The sequence below is a fragment of the Zea mays genome, chromosome 4, assembly GCF_902167145.1.
Source record: "Zea mays cultivar B73 chromosome 4, Zm-B73-REFERENCE-NAM-5.0, whole genome shotgun sequence".
Lineage (NCBI taxonomy): Eukaryota > Viridiplantae > Streptophyta > Magnoliopsida > Poales > Poaceae > Zea > Zea mays.
Genome location: NC_050099.1, coordinates 148,786,697 through 148,811,329, shown reverse-complemented (window position 1 = coordinate 148,811,329; position 24,633 = coordinate 148,786,697). Strand labels below are relative to the sequence as shown.

At 44.2% G+C, this 24,633-nt stretch overlaps 1 long non-coding RNA gene across 1 annotated transcript; it reads left to right on the top strand.

Moving 5' to 3' along the window:
* The first annotated feature begins 5,022 nt into the window (after positions 1-5,022).
* LOC111591316 (uncharacterized) lies at positions 5,023-24,584 on the top strand. Its single transcript, XR_002750480.2, has 3 exons — positions 5,023-5,228; positions 5,331-5,481; positions 24,404-24,584. It is a non-coding gene; the product is annotated as an uncharacterized lncRNA (long non-coding RNA).
* Positions 24,585-24,633: the final 49 nt, after the last annotated feature.

Below are 24,633 nucleotides of genomic sequence, written 5' to 3'. Positions count from 1 at the left end.
ACAAGTGACAGAACTAAGGCCGTTAGCGGTTGATGCCTACTCAAACCAAGAACAATACCAAAACTACAAAGGATAGGTTGTTATAATAACAGGAATCCAATTGCCACCTTCAGGATACCACTTTTACGAAGCCGCGATATCGTGATACCTGAGATCAAAAAAAAAAAAAATCGCAACAATTTCGTATGTTACAGGTTGCAGGCTTCAGTCTCATGGGCCTAAATGGTCCCCCGGGCCCTCCCGCCAAGGGCTAAAGAGCAACGGAGCCCACATGTCCTGTGAACTTTATGATGTGACGGACTGTGTGATACAATGTTGTCTAAATTTGAATTGACATATTTGGATATTCGTAGTTTTGAATATTACTCATGTGCATGAACTCACAACAATTTCTTTTCAAGCAATGCAAGGTCCAGTGGACAGAATACATACATAGAGTAAACGATAAAATAAATAGAAACGAGTGGTCCTATAATTTAGGGGTTATTACTGCTGAAATCGATATCGTAGTAAAAGACAGGAGGGGCTGCCAAATCAATAGGGGTGAAAACGGGCAGATACGAATGGATAGTAGCTCAGCATGTATCCTACCCTAATATATTTAAAACGGATTCGGGATCGGATACGGATAGTTAAAAACGGGACAGATACGGATAGAGGGACCGGATATTTATCCGGGCGGATAAGTGACGGATACGGATATTATTTGGTCGGATATCGGATACTTGTCGGATAACACATTAATTGGTTATCATAAAATATTCTTGTTCGACCACAAAATTGCAATTAAATTATCAAGACTAATAAACATTTTATAAGAAGATAATCTCAAGTTTCCACATAAAAATGTTAAAGTGAAGTATTGATTATGTTGAAACTTGGATACATATAGTTATTTCACGTGTAACTCACGCAATAAGTGGAAATAAAATAGAAGAAACGTCTACATAAAATAATTAAATTCATAAAATACACTAGTTTCGATCCAAAATTGCAAAAAATGATAAGTGAAGTATTGATTATGTTGAAACTTCGATACATGAAGTGATTTCACGTGTAACTCACGCAATAAGTAGGAGTGAAATGGAGGAAACAAGCATCTTGTGGATTTTATAGTCCAAATGTTTTTAAAACTATATGTGGGTATATATTGTGTCTCCGTACAAATTTATGAATTGTTTGGGCTATTTGTGTATTATTATTATTGTTTTCTATAGAAAATCATCAAAATGCACTTAAATTCATAAAATATTATAGTTTCACTAAAAAATTGCAAATAAGTTGTAAAAACTAATAAATATTATATACGAAGATAACTCAAGTCCTCACATGAAAAATGATAAAGTAACGTACTGATTATGTTGAAACTTTGGATACTTAGAGTGATTTCACATGTAGCTCATACAAAAAAGTTAAAGTGAAATGGAAGAAACGTGTGATTCTTAAAGATATTATGATGATTTCACATGTAGCTCATACAAAAAAGTTAAAGTGAAATGGAAGAAACGTGTGATTCTTATAGATATTATGATCCAAACATTTTTTATGGTTATATATGAACATATGTTGTGCCTTCGTAAAATTTCAAAAAAAATTGAGGCTATTTGGTGTATTATTAATTTCTTGTTGTAGGAAATCGTCAAAATACAATTAAATTCATAAAAATATTGTGCGTCGACAAAAATTACAAAAAAGTTACAAATACTAATAAATAGTCTATAAAAAGGATAACCTTAAGTTCTCACATGGAGATAACCTTGAGTCCCCACATGAAAATGATAAAGCCTATTAATTTGATATAAATTTGGACACTTTTTCAATGATTTTGACCTAAAGATGTGTTTAAACAAAAATATGATGTACTACAAAGTTATAGATCTCTTCGAGCTCTATAATTTTTATACAAACTTTATTTTCATCCGATTTCATATGTAAAAGTTATGATTTTATAACTATATTATTATGCAGAAAAAGAAAAAATGGGTACCCGAATTCCGGGTACCCGTATCCGACCCGAATATCCGGGTATTTAACGGGTAGTATTGGCTCCGTATCCGGCCCGAATTCGAAGCTCCACTATCCGGGTATTACCCGTATCCGTCCCGAATACAAAAATACACGTATCCGTATCCGGTACCCGGCGGGTATATTTTACAAATCAACGTCGCGTCCAAGTCCAATAGATAGAATACATACAGTAAACGAGAAAAAGAAAACAGAAAGTAGTATTCCGTTCCTGATAATTTAGAGGCTACTGCTAGAGTTCAAACCAAAATATAAGGCATGAAAAAGCAGGACGAGAGCTACCAAATCAAAATCTAGCTAGGGATCTAATTTGGAGCGGCCGCCGAAGTTTCTCTTGCCTTTGAGAGAGTTGCAACGCAGGCCACACAGTATAGCAAGGGTCCGCGTGTGACAACCTGAGAAGGAAACCACGTTGTGGTTGCGTATCCATCACACTATCTCATCTCATATCACCACATGCATTTACTTTATTTAAGATTATGTTTGGTTGACTGTACGTGACAAACACGGTCTGTATAGATAGATGCAAAATAAACGATTTTAATGCTATTAGTTTGTATTCAACCATACGCTCAAAATTGTGGTATTCGGCTGGCCAAGGCGGCGCCAGGCTGCGCGTTATGCCCATCAGGCCGTATGTTACTTCTTGAGACCATGTGTAAAGACCCGTTGGTGATTACTTGTGCGTACAGATATACCTGATCAGACCTATTGTCAGGCCATCCCAACATTATCTGGTAACGATCCTAGTTACTTGCACTTGCTGGAGACCATATCCTTACAGAACCGATGTACTCTGCAACGGAAACTAAACGTCTAGTGCATGCATATCGGCGACGAAACTCTAAGAATGTATTCAATATACCGTACCGTGTATATGGTCGTACAAAACATTGTTTTGTGTTGTAGATAACACCAAAGACTGACAGTGCATGACACACCACGTAAAACGCGAAACGGGCGCGGCGCGATCATTGAGTAATGAGTAGTACGTGACAAGGTCAGTGGCGAAAGTGGGCGATAGGATAGAGAATGGGAATGCCACACCACGAGTGGCCATGGAGCAAGACGAGCGGAGGACGAGGGGTCTGACAGTTCGTCGGACAGACAGGCAGGCAGGCAGAAGCGGGCCCAGACTTTTGATATTGAGTATTCAAAAATTCAAAAGATTAAAGAAATTAATGCTCTAATGCTATTTTATATAATACATTATTAGTAAATTACTATAGATCACAAAAATTTTAGGTATTCAATGAATACCCATGAATACCCCTGGGCCCGCCTCTGCAGGCAGGCAGCCGAGCGGAAGGGACGGGCAAAACAAAACAGGCCGGCCGTGGAGCGCCCGCCTCCCACACCAATGGACGCCTTCTCGACGTTTTACCGGGCGAACAGAAATCCGCTGGGTATTCAGTTTGTCACCTCGCGGCGGATCGACGGCCCCGCACCGCATGGGTCGGGGCTGCCAGAACATGTTGTAATGCAAGCCTGCGTGGTTCGTAGAGTGAGTGAGACAGACAGGAACCAGCCGTGAAAGCTGTCGCTGCTGCTTTTCCGGCGGTTCGGGGGCCTCTCTGGCGTGCTGCCGGCAGCGTTCTCTGATAGAATGATAGTGATGACTCCAAGTGGGTCTCTCTCCAGCGCGCCCGGTGTCCGAGCGACGAGCGTGGCTTGCTTGCCCTTGGCTGGCGTGGTGACCGGTGTGAGCCACCCACACAAGTTCCAGAGATCGGTCATGAGTGATCAGCAGTGGTAACTGGTAGTAAGCAAATTCTGGTGCGGATCTCCGGTCCTTGTTTTGCCGTATAGCCGCATCCCGGATTGAATGTTTAGTGGCGGCGAAGTTGATCGGGCTACCTGCCTGAACCACACAGATCGCGTCGCAGCCACTTGATTGGTCCAATGGTCCCTGCTCAGGGAGTGGCACTGGCTAACAAGGCAGTGATGACTGGCGGCGCACAGATGCATGCACTCACCTACCGGGAAGCACTATCGCGAGCAGCCCTCTCAAAAGCCCTTTTGACGTGTGTACGTAGTATTATAAGCAAGCCACTCGACAGGCGAGGCGTGCTCCATGTTTTGTTGATCTTTTGTTACCCCCATTTTTAATGCTTGAAACATGAATGTGGAACATGTTCAGAGCAGAGTTTGAGTGCTTCAGTTGAGCTTCGAAATTAAAAAGGTCGTGGGCAGGGCGGGTGAAGAGATTATATAGAAACGACGCAAGAACAAGTGGATGATAAGGTTGTTTTGCTAGCTGGATGGAGTATTGGGCCCTTCCACTACGGCCAGCGTTTTCATACTCTAACAACCTTAGCCCGACCCCCCAAATTGAATTGGCGATAGGATAATAGTGTCACTCTTGACAAGTTTGAAGCGACTCAAGAAAAAAGGCAAATGATAACTCTGCCTTCTTTTCCGTTCATGCGTGAGTAGTTGGATAGGGTAAGATAAAGACTCTAGTATGGTTTAAAAACTGTATGAATGTACTACTCATAAAAACTGTCTTCCTAGGGTTTAAGTATTGTCCCTATGATACCTAGATATTTATCAAAGAGCTTATATCCATATCGAAACACGAATAGTTCAGAATGCTGCAGCTGTAATTCATAGAGACAAACTGTAGAAGTAGTATAAGTCAGTATGTATTAAAGCCAAGCGAACAGACTAGTCTGACACGGCTAGGATACGTATCCGACATGTATTGGAATAAATAAAAACTAAAACAAATTTCTATTTATTAAAGCAGGGAGCAATTCTGCTTACAGGTGCCTCCACGTCAGCACTTTCTGTTTTAGCCGCATGATCGAAATCCAACGGTCATAATCACATCTCACGCATCCTAGTGGTCTCTAACACACGCTCTTTCTCCTCCAAGCGAAGGACCATTCTAGATGATGCACGAAGGAGCCGTTAGGCGACCGTTTTCGTACAACCCCCAGCTACCCCTATCCGGCATCTCTATTTGTCGTGAAGGTTCTAGATAGTCCACTCCCCGCCCTCAAACGCCGTTACCTAGGTGCTTCGTCCTCCCCTCCACCCCCGTCAAGAGCTCTCCCAAGTCCCAAGTGCCGGCACACACCGCCACCTCGCCGCGCTCTACAGGGTTGCCGTGCCTCCGCCCCGGTATGGTCGACCGCGCCACGGCGAGCAACTCAACTAGAAAATACTTTGCCACAACGGTGATGAATTTCCACCCAGTGGTTCGTGTCGGAGTCGTGAGCTGATGTTTCCAGATTAGTTTCTCGAAGAAGTCTTGGCTCAGAAAGATTAACAGCTAACAACTTAATGGCTGATGTCGCCAGGTTGCTGGCTATCAATACGCACGACCTCCTTGCGCACATCGCCAGCTTTGATTACCGGCCCGGGATGATAGACGAGCTCGACGCGCAGATGGGGTTCGTCGTGGGCGGAACCATTCTCATGCTACTCACTGTCGTCTTCTATGAGATTCAGGTCAGTCTCTTCTCCTTCCCTGAATCGGGAGTGTTAAGCGCAGCCTGTACAAATCCATTCAAATTGCGTGAAACTATGTTGTTAGCTGATTATGGTGTTTACCTTTTCTCCACATATAGTTTGGATTTAGTTACCAACATGAGATATCTTGGAAATGGAGCTTTTATTTGTGCCACTTCACTTGCAGTACTACTCAAACATGTTTAGCTTTCAATTCTTTTCATTATTTCTATATATTAACCGTGGGAGCAAAATTCTCTCCACGTTGGTCCACGTCATCCCTTTCTTCGTCAGCCGTACGATATGCATCAAACGTTCACGAGTCTGTTTCATTTACAGCGACACGGTCATACCATACGGGATCCTTCCAGAAAAAACCGACATGACTCCTTCCTCAGCCATCGTCATCGGCACTGGCGTAGGCTCTGCTCGACCAACACGATCGTGTGGCCGTGCTTCGGCCTTCGGCAAATCGGCGGCGCATGCGCCAGCCCATAGCGCCCTCACGCTAGCAGTTGTCTTGCCAGATCCTAGGCGCTAGCCGCCATCGCTCTCACCCAAGCCACAACCAAGAACCAACCTCAGTGCCCTCAAGTCGTTGCGCCCAGCGGCAACAGGTCCTCGCTCGCCATCACTGCCGCAAGCGTCGAACTCAATCCCGCGACGTTCCGCGTCTGAAAGGTCCGACCTCTAAGCTCTGGGTACCAGGACCGCCCCACGAGTCGGCGCGGCGAGCAGATGGATAAATGAGAGCTTCGCCAGGCACGCGGTCGGCGAGAGGAGAGAGGGAGGGGAGAGGACAGGAAGAAGTGTGGAGTGTGGATAGTGGAGAGGGAGGGAACAGAAGAGAGGTTCACGAGGTGGAACGTGGAAGTACTGCCCTACTGGTATGGCGAGGCAGAGGGCGAAGGCGGAGCCGCGGAGGCTGCGGTGCCAACGCCACCGCTCCATAGCTGCAGACTCGCCCCGCTCAAGTGTTTTGCAAATAGGACCCTGGATAGGGAATTTAACCCTAAATAGGGATTAAAGGGGTAAAACCTAACCCAAGTTAAGAAAACCTAAAGACTTTAGGGTAAAAGTCATAAAATGACCCCAAGAATAAACTTGAATCACTTTTATACCCCTGGGATACCAGAAACCCTAATTGGAACCCTGGAAAACCCTGAAACCAAACCCTAGGGGCTTATGTGCAAAATTAGCCCACTTTTGGGTTAAAGTGCAAAAATCAAGTTAAATAAGTATATTAGGTCATTTGGGTCAATCATATGTGAATTTGCAATCCAAAACTTGAGATTTGGACTTAAGTGCAAAAGAGCCATACTTAACCCTTTTTGGTTAAGTCTGCATTTCAGTGTGATTGCCTCAACTTGAAACCCTTGTAACTTTCAAATTATGGGGTTTGTGTCCTAGGTCACCACATCAAAATTGTAGCCCAATTATAGGTGAACAACTTTGCTAAAAAGTGTGAGCTCAGTTGTTAAGAGAAATTTGGAGAAAAACCCAATCAAAGATGGATTGTCAGACTAGTTGAGGTCTGAAATTCAGCATGACAGTGTTTTAAGATGAACTTTGAGCTCGATTTTGAAGGGGATCCAGTGACTTTTTGTGAGTACACATTATAGCAAAGATATAGATGGATTATAGCTCTACACCTTTGCTGCAGAAAGTTGACATAGATTCCACATAAAATCGGGAGAAAATGAAGCTCCAATATGCTCTGTCAGTCGCTTTGAATAAGTGGTTCCCATGGTACAGTGCCCACCGGATAAGGTCACCAGCAAACCCACCGCCGGTGGCTTTCCGCCGTGATTCACGTCGCCGGCGTCACGATTCGCGCTCGGGTATGTGGATAACTTCGCGGCGTCAAAAGATCGTCATCGCCCATGACCTGGACACCACTCCGACTAGCCGTAGTCCATCTCCCCTGGCTCACCGCCCGCGGTAAAGTGCTCACCGTCGACCGCCGCCTCTCGGCCGTGCGCCGCGTGGCTCAACCCTTCCACCGCGTCGCTGTAACTTGCTACTGCTGTCAAATCAACACCGGTGAGGTTGCCACGGCGTAGGACACTAATTCGCGTGCGCCAGTGCCTTCTTCCTCATCTCCGACCGCCGCGTGTCTCGTCCAAATTCGCGGCCACCACCCGTCCTCTCTATAAATTGAGCCGGGACTAGCTCCGTGAGGTCGTCAGCTAACTAGCCACCGCTAATCGGCCACAATCATCCACCCGTGTGCTCGAATTCGGAGTTTCCCCCAAATTCGATTTCCGCCACCGTGAAACCAAGCTCACCGTCGCCAGCCATACTCCGGTTAGCCCCTCCCCTCTGCTCCCTTGTTTAAGCATTCTTATGCGTCTACGATGCTTGCCGAGCCATTGAATTGAACTAAGAGCCCACTGGTCGCCGGGAACACGACCGTATAGTCGCCATACTCACGGCCACCGTGGCCAGAGCTCCATAGTTGATCAATAGCGCAATTAAGTTAGGGGAAATGATCATGGTGACCCCGATTTCATGTCCGCCGCTCGGAGAACCCAGCCATAGCCCCAATCGGCCGGTCCAGGACCTCGCCGGAGTCTCTCCGCGCGCGTCGCCGTCGTGGACCGCCCACTGCGAAGAAATAGAACCTCAAGGGCCTCTATGCAAAGCGTCAGTGACACAGGAAAACAGTAGAAAGACCGGATCCCAGTTAATGAGAACCCCGAGATAAAGAAATGCTAAAATTGTGAAACTAATTTTCCTAGGCTTGTTATTTTCCCTAGAATTTAATAAAAATAGTTTTGTGATTTTTAGTGGAAATAAGAAATTTTAGGGTATTTAAAGTAGTTAAAAGTATTAGTTATGGATTTTTAGAAAATAATTGGTAAGTCCAATAATTCCCAAACTTTTTGTGGGAATTTAAAACAATATTTAGGAGCCTTGGGTAGAGTTTGAATTGTTTTGGACCTTGTTTGATCACCAAACCCCAAAACACCCCCCCTGCCCTATGAACTCCTTTACCGACTCCGGAAACCCTAAGTTCCCGGAATTCCGTGAAGGAAAGTTGTATTCAAGACATAGATAATAAGTTTATATTATCTTTGCATCCTCATGAGCATCCCATGGCATCCATTCTTATACCTATGTATGGTTATGATTAGAACGTGAAGAAGAAATCGAAGTAACTGAAGAGAAGACACCACCACCTTCGGAATCTCAGGCCGGGAATAGTTTCTACTTTGATATCTGTGGATCTGAGCCTGACTCACCCGTGAACGAAGGCAAGCCCCGGTGCATGCAACCCCTTTCCTTGTGTTTTTAAATACTTTTTGCACACTTAAGTCTAGTGAAATGTGCATTAGGTTCATAGGAGTTACTTGAAACCCTTTGATGCATTGCTTTCCTTGATATCCATAACTTTATAGATACTTCTGTGAAGTATCAAACTATGATTTACAAAAATGCTTAGCCTTGCTTAGATCTTGTGGATAGAGGTTGTCCTCAATTTAACCATGGAGAGGATGGCTTCTACCTGCAAGAATATTTTCATTTGGAGCAATAGTGGGATCTTACTGCAAAGTTCCCTGTGATGCTCTTTCATCCTAAGGAACAGACACAATCCTAAGGATGGAAATACTTAAATTGAAACTTGGGTTAGGAACAGGTGATGTTCTACCCAGGTTGGTTAAGGATTAACGCGTATGTAGGCGTGCTGACCGAGGACCCTTTAACTGGTCACATGCCTCGTCATGGGTAAGCCTTGCCTCGGGCAGACTAAGGCCGGAATAAGATAACACGAAATGGGCGTGGAGCGGTGGCGAGAGTAGCGTGTACCCTCCGTGGCAAGAGGCTGGACGGTGGTGTATCTGTGCTCTCGGTTTGCGTGAACCTGATCCGGTTTTAAGAACCCCGGTGGCGGGTTGACATATGCAAGGGTTAAGTGCTACATATGTCGTGTGATTGGAGATCCTCAGCTGAGTATAATCGATTCGGATCGCCGTACCTTTGCGGTTATGAAGACTTGGTCACTTTTCTACAACGTAAGTCAGGATGTGAACACGATGGATAAAAATGATGTTGTATTGATGAGATGTTGAAATTAGACTAGATGCAAATAGAGTCTATTAATACTTAATATGGCGTTAAAAGATTGAAAGTAAGGACTCACTTTAGTAAGCTACTTCTGCAAAAGTATAAGTTGATTTTTGCTAAAGCCTCTCCTTGACTCCTATTTATCCAGCATACCCTTGAGAGTCTTTTCCTTAGTCGGGTAAGACTTGCTGAGTAATTCCATACTCAGGGTTTATCCCTTTGTTGTTTTTAGGTGAGGAAGCGACAATTTTTTGTTGCTTTTGCTCCAAGGTGGTACCAAATGAGGAAAAACAAGACTGAAGTGCGGGAGGACTTGGTCCTCCACATAGGATCTTTTGCTTAAACTTATCAGGAGGAGTCTGTGCCTCCCTTGGTTTGTATAATATTACTACTCTGCACTCACTTTTAGTTCTGGTCTGTAATAAAATAACTCAAGCTTGCTTTTGAAATAAATGTAAGTTTATGTAATCGCTTCCGCATTTCTTTATCTCCGATGTTCTGTAATTTCTGCAAGACGGGTGAAACGTTCCTGGTAAGGTAAAGAAAGATACCGAGCTTGTCAAGTAGTTCAGGGGCACCTACAGGGTTGTCTGAGGTCCGTTGGACAAGGACAACTGTAGGTGGGCCTAATTACTTGGGAGGTTCCGTCACAGCTGGTATCGGAGCGTAGCCCTTCTTTGCAGATATTATGAGGCATCTTCAAAAGGATTTTCAAAAGACTTACCTAAAAACTGTTTTCTCTTCTTACCTAAGTATTCTGAAGAGTCTATCTTAAAGACCAGATAGGAAGAGTGCAATGTATAGAAGGTTGAATCGACTAAGGTTGATTCTGTAATTATACATGCATCATGCTAAGAATCATACTAATAACATTTTCCCCCTTAGAAAAGATGCCGCCACGCACCAGGCTAACGGCACGCAAGTTTACGGGACCAATTGGGGTGCCTCGGCATCAACTGGCTCCCCGGCATGAAAGTAGCAGTAGTGGAAGTAACGACCCCATCGGAGACCTTGAAGCCCGAGTGAGTCGACTTCAAGCGGCGCTTCAACACAGGACTAATGCTTGGGTCGCCGACGGAGATAGAATCGATGAACTGAGAAGGGACATCCGACATCTGCAGGATCAGCTCGCTGATCGAGACTTAGCCCTTGACTGGGCCGTACAGTCTCGTTTGCTAATGTGTGCTAAGGAAGCAAGGGCTCAGGCCCGAATTAAAGAACTTAGCTCAATTGTTGATAACCTGCAGGTTTACTGCAATACGTTGCATGAGGAAGTCCATATACTATACTCACAATTACACCCTAGTGTGCCTACACACCCTGCTGAGGCGGAAGCTGGACCATCTCACGTTGCGGGACGCGCGCTGGGTGGGGAGTTAGACCTTTTTGAGCCCCCTCCTTCTTTGAGGTTGGTTGACGTCTGGACTCCCACACCTGACGATGAGGCCGCCAAGAGTAATGGAAAGCAGGAATAATGGTGTAATAGAAGTAGAGTAGTGTATTGTAGGGTGTACTGTTGTATAATAGGTTGAACTCTTGTATAATGGGTAATGTATCCTGTTATGTAAAATCGAGTCTGTATCATTACTTTTTATAGTAATGTAAAATGGAAGGTTTCTCTGGCATATTATGTTTACTTCAAATGTTCTTTGCCACAGATGCCGACCAGGACTCGAGGACAGGATGCAGCAGGAACTTCTGGGGGAAGGGATGTTACCCCAAACCCACCTCCGGTTCCTCCCACGTTAGCCGAGGCGATTGCCGCCTTGGTGAATGCCACCGCAGACAATACCCGCTTCCTTAGGGAAATGGCGGGTCAGCAGCAATTCCAGCAGCAGGCAGGAAGGGGTTATCCGCATGGCCCCCATGAAACTACTTATTTGGATTTCTCGGAAACCCGTCCACCCCTATTCGTCAAGGCAGAAGATCCACTAGAAGCTGATGAGTGGATTCGGGTTATTGAACAAAAGTTTGGTCTTCTCCGTTGCTCAGAGACGCAGAAGCCGTTATTTGCAGCACAACAACTACGTGGTCCTGCCAGTACCTGGTGGGGAAATTTTGTGGCTATTCAACCTGTCAACCATCAAGTCACCTGGGATGAGTTTAAAGCAGCCTTCCGTGAGCACTACATACCCGAAGGAGTGCTGCATATGAAACAAGAGGAATTTATGAAGTTAAAACAAGGTGGAGATACCGTCAACCAATATCTCAACAAATTTAATCACCTGTCGCAGTATGCCATCGACCAGGTGAATACTGATTTAAAGAAGAAGAACTGTTTTATGCGGGGACTAAATGATCGGCTACAAAGGAAAATGGCCACATGCATAGATCTCACGTATGGAAAGGCTGTCAGCACAGCCTTATCTGTTGAAGCAAAATACGCAAATTCTGGGAAGAATAAGGGATTTGGTGGTGAGAGGCCTAATCAGGGCCAGGCAAAGAAGCAACGGTTTGTGATCCGGCCTTCAAGCCAAAATCGCACTTTTTCTCGTCCACCCTCATTCCCCTTCAAACAGCCTATCATTATTCGCCCCAACAATACCCCCACTACCCCAAATCAGCCGGGTGCCCCAGGCACTCGATTCCCTGCCTTGCCTAGTTCTTCAACTGGGTGTTTTAATTGCGGCAAGTCGGGACACTTCATCAAAGACTGCGCATATCCTAGGCAAAATCAATCAAATGCTTCGCAAGGATCTGGGAAATCAGCTCAGCCCAAAGGAAATGCTATGGGGAAAAATACAAAGAAGACGGGGCGTGTATATTACACCCAAGTGGCTACTACACCGGAAGGAGAGCCGGTGATGATGGGTACGTTTCCCGTGGCCAGTCACCCAGCAATTATTCTTTTTGATTCTGGTGCTTCACATACATTCATTAGCAAGAAATTTGTGGAGCAACATCATATTGCATACCATGAGTCAAAAGAGGGATTTAAAATTCATTCACCTGGGGGACACATTTTTACTAGAGAAGTGGCCTATGAAGTGCCAATAACAATGGCCGGACGGAACTTTCCTGCTAACATGATTGTTCTGAAAGGCCAGGACATAGATGTAATCTTGGGTATGAATTGGTTAACCCAACACAAGGCAATTCTCAACACTGTACTCAGAACCGTCAGGTTGAGCTATAATCAAGAAGAGATTCTTTTGACTCTCCCCATAATCAATCCAGCCAAAGCTTCTGGTAGAGTCTATGAAGCCATTGTACCGGAGATCAAGAACATTCCGGTAGTATGTGAGTTTCCAGATGTATTTCCGGAAGATTTGCCTGGACTGCCCCCTGAAAGAGATGTAGAATTTGTAATTGAGCTAAAGCCCGGTACGGCTCCCATCTCCCGAAGATCGTACCGTATGCCCCCTAATGAATTGGCGGAATTGAAGATTCAATTACAAGATCTACTGAATAAGGGATTCATCTGGCCAAGCTCGTCCCCATGGGGTTGCCCCGCCATTTTTGTTAAGAAGAAGGATCAAACCTTGCGAATGTGCGTGGATTATCAACCCCTGAATGAGGTCACCATTAAGAATAAGTACCCTCTTCCAAGGATCGACATCTTATTTGATCAACTGACTGGGGCGAGGGTATTTTCCAAAATTGATCTCAGGTCGGGCTATCATCAAATTCGTATTCGGCCCGAGGATATACCGAAGACCGTGTTTACTACGCGGTATGGATTGTTTGAATACTTGGTAATGTCTTTCGGGCTCACAAATGCTCCTGCCCACTTCACCTATTTGATGAACTCGGTGTTCATGCCCGAGTTGGACAAATTCGTGGTAGTCTTCATCGACGATATCTTGATATATTCTAAGAATGAAGAGGACCATGCTCAACATCTACGGATTGTATTGACGCGCCTCAGGGAACATCAGCTATATGCCAAGTTCAGCAAGTGCGCGTTGTGGCTAGAAGAAATTCAATTTTTGGGGCACGTGTTATCGGCTAAAGGAATTGCGGTAGATCCTAGCAAGGTCAAAGATATTCTGGAGTGGAAACCCCCAACAACTGTTCACCAAGTCCGGAGTTTTCTTGGACTAGCTGGGTATTATCGCAGATTCATACCAGATTTTTCTAAGCTTGTGAAGCCAATCACAAGTTTATTGAAGAATGACATTAAGTTCAATTGGTCTTCTAAGTGTAATGAAGCCTTTGAGCAACTGAAGACACTATTGACCACTGCTCCGGTATTGGCTCAACCGGACATCACTAAGCCTTTTGATGTATATTGTGATGCATCTGGCAGTGGGCTCGGCTGTGTACTGATGCAAGAAGGCCGAGTAATTGCGTATGCTTCAAGGCAGTTGCGCCGACATGAGGAGCATTATCCAACTCATGATCTGGAGCTAGCTGCTGTGGTTCATGCCCTAAAGATTTGGCGTCACTATCTACTGGGAAATATCTGTCACATATATACAGATCATAAAAGTTTGAAGTATATTTTCACCCAGTCAGAATTAAATATGAGGCAAAGACGATGGCTTGAGCTCATTAAAGACTATGAACTGGAGATCCATTATCACCCAGGCAAGGCCAATGTGGTGGCAGATGCACTGAGTCGTAAGACTTCCTGCCACTGTCTTATGGCGAAGATCTCCGAGAACACTTTGTGTCAGGAAATGGAGAAGCTAAATCTGAGGATAATCCAACAAGGGACTCTAAATCAGCTAAAGCTTGAGTCAATCATTTTGCAAAGGATAATTGATGCTCAAAAGGATAATCTGGGTATGAAGCACATACGAGAGAAGATAAAGGCTGGAGTAGCCAAGTGTTTCAAGGAAGACGATCAAGGTGTGATATGGTTTAAAACCCGCATAGTAGTGCCAAAGAACGAAGAGCTCCGCCAGCAAATTCTTAATGAAGCACATCTTAGTCGTTATTCTATTCATCCCGGAAGCACTAAGATGTACCAAGATTTAAAGCAACATTACTGGTGGACAAAGATGAAGATTGAAATTGCACGCTATGTGGCTAGATGTGACACTTGCAGACGTGTCAAGGCCATACACATGAAAACTGCTGGTCCATTGCAATCTTTGCCAATCCCAACATGGAAATGGGAAGACATCAGTATGGACATTATTGTGGGACTGCCCAGGACAGCCAAAGGGTATGATTCTATTTGGGTTATCGTTGATCGACTCACAAAGATTGCCCACTTCTTACCTGTCAGGGTCACATATACAGTAGCCACTTATGCAGCATTATACATTGCCCGTATTCTCAGTCTGCATGGTGTTCCGAAGACTATTGTGTCGGATCGTGGACCTCAATTTGTAGCCAAGTTCTGGGAAGCACTTCACAACTCCTTGGGTACTAAATTACTCCACAGTTCGGCTTATCATCCTCAAACCAGTGGGCAGACTGAGAGGGTCAATCAAATACTGGAAGATATGCTGCGGGCATGTGTTCTGGACTTCTCACAAAGATGGGATGAATGTTTGCCCTTAGCGGAGTTTTCATACAATAACAGTTATCAAGAAAGTATCAAGATGGCACCTTTTGAAGCTTTATATGGACGATGGTGTCGAACTCCGCTAAATTGGTCTGAACCCGGAGAAAGATACTTCTTTAGGCCTGATATGGTAAAAGAGGTCGAAGAAAAGGTTCAAAAAATTGTTCATAATATGAAGAAAGCTCAGACTCGGCAAAAGAGTTATGCAGACCGACGACGACAACCCTTATGCTTTCTGGTAGGCGATTATGTCTACTTAAAAGTTTCACCAATGAAGGGTGTATCGCGTTTCGGGGTTAAAGGGAAGCTTGCACCCAGATACATTGGTCCATTCCTGGTGCTTGAGCAATGTGGACCAGTGGCATATCGACTTCAGCTCCCCGAAACATTGTCTGCTGTGCATAATGTGTTCCACGTGTCACAATTGAAGAAGTGTCTTCGGGTTCCTGATCGAACCGTTGAAGTGACTGATGTGGTCCTGGAACCAGATTTAACATACTCGGAACATCCTATTCGAGTTCTGGATCAAAAGGACAGGGTTACCCGGAGAAAAACTCTCAAGTTTTATAAGATACAGTGGAACCAACATTCTGAAGATGAGGCTACATGGGAAACCCAAGACTTCTTGAATAAGAATTTCCCAGGCTTTCTAGCCTCATGTAATTTGTAAAGTGTATATAGTTATTGCAATAAAGGAATGAACCCCCACATCACCCCTGCCTTGTACCAAAAATAAGGAAATAAAAATGTGATGTGTTTCCTTTACCATTACCTACCCTAGGATTTTTAATCTCGGGACGAGATTCTTTTATGGGGGGAAGGATGTAACACCCCTGGTGTTACTATAACTAAAATTTGAGCATGGCATCATAAGCATTGGCATTGCATATGTTTGATACACCTAGAATGCATTCACTAGGCAAAAATTTCAAACAAGTTGTATTGTTTAAGTGTTTTGCAAATAGGACCCTGGATAGGGAATTTAACCCTAAATAGGGATTAAAGGGGTAAAACCTAACCCAAGTTAAGAAAACCTAAAGACTTTAGGGTAAAAGTCATAAAATGACCCCAAGAATAAACTTGAATCACTTTTATACCCCTGGGATACCAGAAACCCTAATTGGAACCCTGGAAAACCCTGAAACCAAACCCTAGGGGCTTATGTGCAAAATTAGCCCACTTTTGGGTTAAAGTGCAAAAATCAAGTTAAATAAGTATATTAGGTCATTTGGGTCAATCATATGTGAATTTGCAATCCAAAACTTGAGATTTGGATTTAAGTGCAAAAGAGCCATACTTAACCCTTTTTGGTTAAGTCTGCATTTCAGTGTGATTGCCTCAACTTGAAACCCTTGTAACTTTCAAATTATGGGGTTTGTGTCCTAGGTCACCACATCAAAATTGTAGCCCAATTATAGGTGAACAACTTTGCTAAAAAGTGTGAGCTCAGTTGTTAAGAGAAATTTGGAGAAAAACCCAATCAAAGATGGACTGTCAGACTAGTTGAGGTCTGAAATTCAGCATGACACTGTTTTAAGATGAACTTTGAGCTCGATTTTGAAGGGGATCCAGTGACTTTTTGTGAGTACACATTATAGCAAAGATATAGATGGATTATAGCTCTACACCTTTGCTGCAGAAAGTTGACATAGATTCCACATAAAATCGGGAGAAAATGAAGCTCCAATATGCTCTGTCAGTCGCTCTGAATAAGTGGTTCCCATGGTACAGTGCCCACCGGATAAGGTCGCCAGCAAACCCACCGTCGGTGGCTTTCCGCCGTGATTCACGTCGCCGACGTCACGATTCGCGCTCGGGTATGTGGATAACTTCGCGGCGTCAAAAGATCGTCACCGCCCATGACCTGGACACCACTCCGACTAGCCGTAGTCCATCTCCCCTGGCTCACCGCCCGCGGTAAAGTGCTCACCGTCGACCGCCGCCTCTCGGCCGTGCGCCGCATGGCTCAACCCTTCCACCGCGTCGCTGTAACTTGCTACTGCTGTCAAATCAACGCCGGTGAGGTTGCCACGGCGTAGGACACTAATTCGCGTGCGCCAGTGCCTTCTTCCTCATCTCCGACCGCCGCGTGTCTCGTCCAAATTCGCGGCCACCGCCCGTCCTCTCTATAAATTGAGCCGGGACTAGCTCCGTGAGGTCGTCAGCTAACTAGCCACCGCTAATCGGCCACAATCATCCACCCGTGTGCTCGAATTCGGAGTTTCCCCCAAATCCGATTTCCGCCACCGTGAAACCAATCTCATCGTCGCCAGCCATACTCCGGTTAGCCCCTCCCCTCTGCTCCCTTGTTTAAGCATTCTTATGCGTCTACGATGCTTGCCGAGCCATTGAATTGAACTAAGAGCCCTCTGGTCGCCGGGAACACGATCGTATAGTCGCCATACTCACGGCCACCGTGGCCAGAGCTCCATAGTTGATCAATAGCGCAATTAAGTTAGGGGAAATGATCATGGTGACCCCGATTTCATGTCCGCCGCTCGGAGAACCCAGCCATAGCCCCAATCGGCCGGTCCAGGACCTCGCCGGAGTCTCTCCGCGCGCGTCGCCGTCGTGGACTGCCCACTGCGAAGAAATAGAACCTCAAGGGCCTCTATGCAAAGCGTCAGTGACACAGGAAAACAGTAGAAAGACCGGATCCCAGTTAATGAGAACCCCGAGGGTATTTTTGCAAAGCCGCCATCGCGGGCGCGCGCGGGGGCGACTTTCTGCCCTAGCTGGGCCGCCTGGGCTGGATTCGGCCCAGTGCTGTACAATTGTTTTTCTTTTATCTCCAGAGCCAAAACAATTATAGAAAAATGTAGAAAAATGCTAAAATTGTGAAACTAATTTTCCTAGGCTTGTTATTTTCCCTAGAATTTAATAAAAATAGTTTTGTGATTTTTAGTGGAAATAAGAAATTTTAGGGTATTTAAAGTAGTTAAAAGTATTAGTTATGGATTTTTAGAAAATAATTGGTAAGTCCAATAATTCCCAAACTTTTTGTGGGAATTTAAAACAATATTTAGGAGCCTTGGGTAGAGTTTGAATTGTTTTGGACCTTGTTTGATCACCAAACCCCAAAACACCCCCCCTGCCCTATGAACTCCTTTACCGACTCCGGAAACCCTAAGTTCCCGGAATTCCGTGAAGGAAAGTTGTATTCAAGACATAGATAATAAGTTTATATTATCTTTGCATCCTCATGAGCATCCCATGGCATCCATTCTTATACCTATGTATGGTTATGATTAGAACGTGAAGAAGAAATCGAAGTAACTGAAGAGAAGACACCACCACCTTCGGAATCTCAGGCCGGGAATAGTTTCTACTTTGATATCTGTGGATCTGAGCCTGACTCACCCGTGAACGAAGGCAAGCCCCGGTGCATGCAACCCCTTTCCTTGTGTTTTTAAATACTTTTTGCACACTTAAGTCTAGTGAAATGTGCATTAGGTTCATAGGAGTTACTTGAAACCCTTTGATGCATTGCTTTCCTTGATATCCATACCTTTATAGATACTTCTGTGAAGTATCAAACTATGATTTACAAAAATGCTTAGCCTTGCTTAGATCTTGTGGATAGAGGTTGTCCTCAATTTAACCATGGAGAGGATGGCTTCTACCTGCAAGAATATTTTCATTTGGAGCAATAGTGAGATCTTACTGCAAAGTTCCCTGTGATGCTCTTTCATCCTAAGGAACAGACACAATCCTAAGGATGGAAATACTTAAATTGAAACTTGGGTTAGGAACAGGTGATGTTCTACCCAGGTTGGTTAAGGATTAACGTGTATGTAGGCGTGCTGACCGAGGACCCTTTAACTGGTCACATGCCTCGTCATGGGTAAGCCTTGCCTCGGGCAGACTAAGGCCGGAATAAGATAACACGAAATGGGCGTGGAGCGGTGGCGAGAGTAGCGTGTACCCTCCGTGGCAAGAGGCTGGACGGTGGTGTATCTGTGCTCTCGGTTTGCGTGAACCTGATTCGGTCTTAAGAACCCCGGTGGCGGGTTGACATATGCAAGGGTTAAGTGCTACATATGTCGTGTGATTGGAGATCCTCAGCTGAGTATAATCGATTCGGATCGCCGTACCTTCGCGGTTATGAAGACTTGGTCACTTTTCTACAACGTAAGTCAGGATGTGAACACGATGGATAAAAATGATGTTGTATTGATGAGATGTTGAAATTAGACTAGATGCAAATAGAGTCTATTAATACTTAATATGGCGTTAAAAGATTGAAAGTAAGGACTCACTTTAGTAAGCTATTTCTGCAAAAGTATAAGTTGATTTTTGCTAAAGCCTCTCCTTGACTCCTATTTATCCAGCATACCCTTGAGAGTCTTTTCCTTAGTCGGGTAAGACTTGCTGAGTAATTCCATACTCAGGGTTTATCCCTTTGTTGTTTTTAGGTGAGGAAGCGACAAATTTTTGTTGCTTTTGCTCCAAGGTGGTACCAAATGAGGAAAAACAAGACTGAAGTGCGGGAGGACTTGGTCCTCCACATAGGATCTTTTGCTTAAACTTATCAGGAGGAGTCTGTGCCTCTCTTGGTTTGTATAATATTACTACTCTGCACTCACTTTTAGTTCTGGTCTGTAATAAAATAACTCAAGCTTGCTTTTGAAATAAATGTAAGTTTATGTAATCGCTTCCGCATTTCTTTATCTCCGATGTTCTGTAATGTCTGCAAGACGGGTGAAACGTTCCTGGTAAGGTAAAGAAAGATACCGAGCTTGTCAAGTAGTTCAGGGGCACCTACAGGGTTGTCTGAGGTCCGTTGGACAAGGACAACTGTAGGTGGGCCTAATTACTTGGGAGGTTCCGTCACAGCTGGTATCGGAGCGTAGCCCTTCTTTGCAGATATTATGAGGCATCTTCAAAAGGATTTTCAAAAGACTTACCTAAAAACTCTTTTCTCTTCTTACCTAAGTATTCTGAAGAGTCTATCTTAAAGACTAGATAGGAAGAGTGCAATGTATAGAAGGTTGAATCGACTAAGGTTGATTCTGTAATTATACATGCATCATGCTAAGAATCATACTAATAACATTTTCCCCCTTAGAAAAGATGCCGCCACGCACCAGGCTAACGGCACGCAAGTTTACGGGACCAATTGGGGTGCCTCGGCATCAACTGGCTCCCCGGCATGAAAGTAGCAGTAGTGGAAGTAACGACCCCATCGGAGACCTTGAAGCCCGAGTGAGTCGACTTCAAGCGGCGCTTCAACACAGGACTAATGCTTGGGTCGCCGACGGAGATAGAATCAATGAACTGAGAAGGGACATCCGACATCTGCAGGATCAGCTCGCTGATCGAGACTTAGCCCTTGACTGGGCCGTACAGTCTCGTTTGCTAATGTGTGCTAAGGAAGCAAGGGCTCAGGCCCGAATTAAAGAACTTAGCTCAACTGTTGATAACCTGCAGTGATAAGCGGAACAAGCCTCCGCAGTCATATCCTTTACCAACAAAAATACCAGGTTTTGACACAACACATTTATTAGACTCAAGAACAACTTTGTATCCATCTCGACATAGCATAGAAGCGCTAACGAGATTCTTCTTGATAGAGGGCACATGCTGCACGCTCTTCAATGGCACCGTCTTTCCCGAAGTAAACTTCAGAATGACCGTACCAACACCAAGAACATGAGCACGCGACCCATTTCCCATTAACAAGGCGCCAGACCTCCCGACCTAGTAGGAAGTGAACATAGAGGCATCAACACACACATGAATGTTTGCACCACTGTCCATCCACCACTCAGGTGAATTGCAAACTGAGAGAACAAATGGTAAAGAATTACCATACTCAGATGTTCCATCTTCAGTTTCGGTGGTTACAACATTAGCTGATTTCTTGTGCTGTGTGAACTTGCGATCAGGGCACTCTCTTGCCCAATGTTGATCACTGCCACAGACAAAGCATCCTCCCTTTCCCTTGTTATTGTTGTTCTTCTTTTTAAACTGTGTTGCTTGAATAGGTTTATTTGTATTTTCTTGTTTGTTCTAGTTTTTCTTCTTGTTAAACTTGCGGAAGTTTCTCTTCTGCACCACATTAGCAGTAGAGGTCTCCACACCTTTTCCATTGTCCTTTGTTCTAGCCCTTTCCTCAACATCAAGAGTACCAATGAGCTCTTCCACATTGAACTCTTGTCTCTTATGTTTGAGAGAGGTAGCAAAGTCCTTCTAAGAAGGTGGCAACTTGGCGATTATACCGCCAGCCACAAACTAGTTAGGCAAAGGACAAGGAAAAAGTTCGAGTTCCTTAGCTACTGCCTGAAACTCATGAGCCTGTTCCACTACAGATCGGTTCTCAACCATCTTGTAGTCATACAGCTGCTCCATGAGATACAGCTCGCTACCAGCGTCAGTTACTCCAAACTTTCCAACAAGTGCATTCCACAGCTCTTTCCCTGTAGGAAGGATGATATAGCTTTTCTGGAATTTTGTATCCAGTGCGCTAATTACTGCTCCTCAAAAGAGGTTGTCTTCAGCCTTAAACTTAGCCTCATCCTCAGGAGGTAAGTTGACATGCTTGCCCTCAGTGGCATGAAAACAAGACATTGCAGTAAGCCACAATTCCATTTTAGCTTTCCAGATCAAGAAGTTTTTACCATCAAAAGGATCAGGTTTTAGCACAACAACAAAACCTTTGACAGAAAAATGCCTAAAATTAGGTTTTTGGAATGTTAGAATTATAGGCATTTTCCATATCATTTTAATTCCATAAATTAACATTATGATGATGACATATAACAGATAACTAACCATAGAAATCGTGATCTCAAATATATCCATAACAATATGGATCATGATAACACAAAGCATATGAAGCATATAAATCATATAAATATAATAAGCATGTAAACTGACTGAACAATTGAAAATAAACAGATAGAAACATAAACAACATGACTGTAAAATTAAAACAAACAGATATAACATATTATAATAAGACAGAACAGATAAGATAAAATCATTTCTACATATAAAACAACACAACCCTCCCATGCGCTTTGATGATCCAGATCCTTGTCCAGCTTCCCTTGTCATGTCGCCAGGAAGAAGATGTTTTGGGCAGTCGCGTAGACGCTCCCCAAAAACCTAATTGCCGATCCCCCGTGCAAGGTCTCGAACGACAAGGGCTTCGGAGGCACCTGCCCTCTCGCTTCTTTGTGCGCGCAGAGTCACGAGATGAAAATACTCTCACTTGCTACAAATTAACACAACCACACCACGCCCGCTCGCTGCCTGCCTGCCTGCCTCGCCACACCCGACCCGAGCCCGGCCGGCAGCGACGGCGTGCGCACGTGTGGCACGCCCTTGACCGTTTCTTGACTTCTTAAATCAAGTGGAATAATTCCCACCATATATGTCAAGCCAAAAGACCCTTGGACTTCCAATATGGTACTATTGGTATTCTCCACCATTACACACCATAGAGTTTATTCAATACATGGGCTAAGCCCATAAATCCAACAATTAATCATATCTAGTCATCGAGGTGGTGGAATTCGGGGGGCGCGCCGGTGAGGGCTCCGCCGTAGCTGTTGGCGTCCCAGCTCGGCTCCGTCTGGAGGATAGGGATGACCCTCTAGATGTTGGATCTGGATCATATGATGGTGATTAGTTCATGGAGTAGCGCTTGGGGAATTCAATCTGGACCAGAGGTTAGTAATCTGAGGGCTAAGAAGAGGTGGCGGGTTCCGGTTTGCTAGGGGAATTGTCGACCATCGATTGTGGGTCGCACGGTCAGGGTTGATCACCGATGTATTTAATAGGGCTGGTCAAATCTGCGCCCTTGGATGACAATCCAACGGCTGGGGGCAAACAGTACTGCTTCGACCTGGGCAATTCGCAAAATGACCCCTAGAGTATACAGAGATCAACCCACAGTCCATCGAGTGTAGAAAAGGATTTAATTTGTGTCCAGAGAACTTACGAATTACCCCCTGTACTATCTAGATTTGGTGCCCGTGACCCAGAAGCCATGTAATGGTGAAAGTAAATGGAGAAAATGATATTGGGTATAGAAATAAATGTATAGAAAAATCCATAACTTTTGTGTTCTAAATCCAAATTGAACCATTCCAGTTGCATTAATTTCATAATAATATTGTTGATCATCTGGTAACCTTGTATTACTAGAAAACCTATGGTTAAAATCATGCATTTGATTTGTTCTATATTTAACACCTAAACTTTAGAAAATCATAATTTTATAACTGTAACCCCGAAATTAGTGGTTCTCAAACCAAGGATCTCGTTATGATGTGTAGATCATTATCATGCATTCTGTTCTGATGTTTGATGTGATGTTAATTTCTGCTATACCATGTTTGATTGTATTGCTGCGAGTAGACGAGCAAGTGACCGAGGACCCCGGTGCTCAGCAGGTGGAAACTACTGAGCATGAGCTCGTTGAAGGCAAATTGTGCTCTTGACCACTTTTATTTACCCAATAATGTTCTCTATAATAACTTTGGCATGTTTAGGCTTATTTTTGATGGGACCCAATAGGTCACCCTAGTCTGCTTTACCTTATGCCTTGATCAGAACTGAACTTTTGGGTAGTCCTGCTATTGCTATATGTGGTTTTGGGTGTTAAGATAAATTTGACACATGATCATTCTTTATTATTACTATTGATTATTTATTGTTCATGATAAGATTACTATGTTAATTGGAACATGGAGAACCACCCGGGAAAACAGTGCTACCATAAGGGTGGAATGGGACACCCTTGGCCATGTAATTAGGAAAGATAGGGAGAGACTACCTTATCTGAAAGGGGCAAGCAAGGAGGCGTCGCTACAAAGTATAGGGAGGTTCTCAGGTTGGACTGTCTGTTTAGCTTTCCGGACGGGGGATTCATATGCTTCCTTCTTCCTGAATCCGCAGCAGGTTTTCTCGAACTAGTGGAACTTTGGAAAGGCCTCGTAGTGCTACCCTGCCTCGTCTCCTCGGTAGAGATGAATGGGAATTTTAGACCCCTTGGAAATGGGTAGCATGGCTTGTGGGTAAAGATGTGCAACCTCTATAGAGTGTAAAAATGGTATATCAGCCGTGCTCACGGTCATGAGCGGCTCAGAGACTTACATGATTAATTTATGGAATTAAACTCAATTTGTCATATGAATTGCATTGTGGTTTTATTATTAATTTTGATCTATTATTACTCTGGTTTGGTATATACCTACATTTAGTAATTGCTAATAAAATTTGACGAACTCATTAAAAGCAATGCTCAACTTTAACCATTATTTGTTGATCAGCCTTACACTTCACATGAGCTCCCACCTTTGGTTAGTTCATGCACATTATTCCCCACAACTTGTTGAGCTATGATCTTCTGTGAGCTCACCCTTGTGATATATAACCCCCCCACAGGTGAAGAGTAGGTAGCCCAGGAGGAGGACTACTACGAGGAGTACGTGGAAGTCTAGGTGGCGTCTCCCAGTCAGCTTGTTGGCGTCAAAATAATATTAGTTCGCTTTATTGTTATCATTTTTTTGTAAGACACTTCTGCTATGTAATAATATCTGTGACATTTATCTCTATACACTTGGTCATTGTTTGTGTTGTTCTTCTTTGGCACACATATGAGACGCACCCGGGTT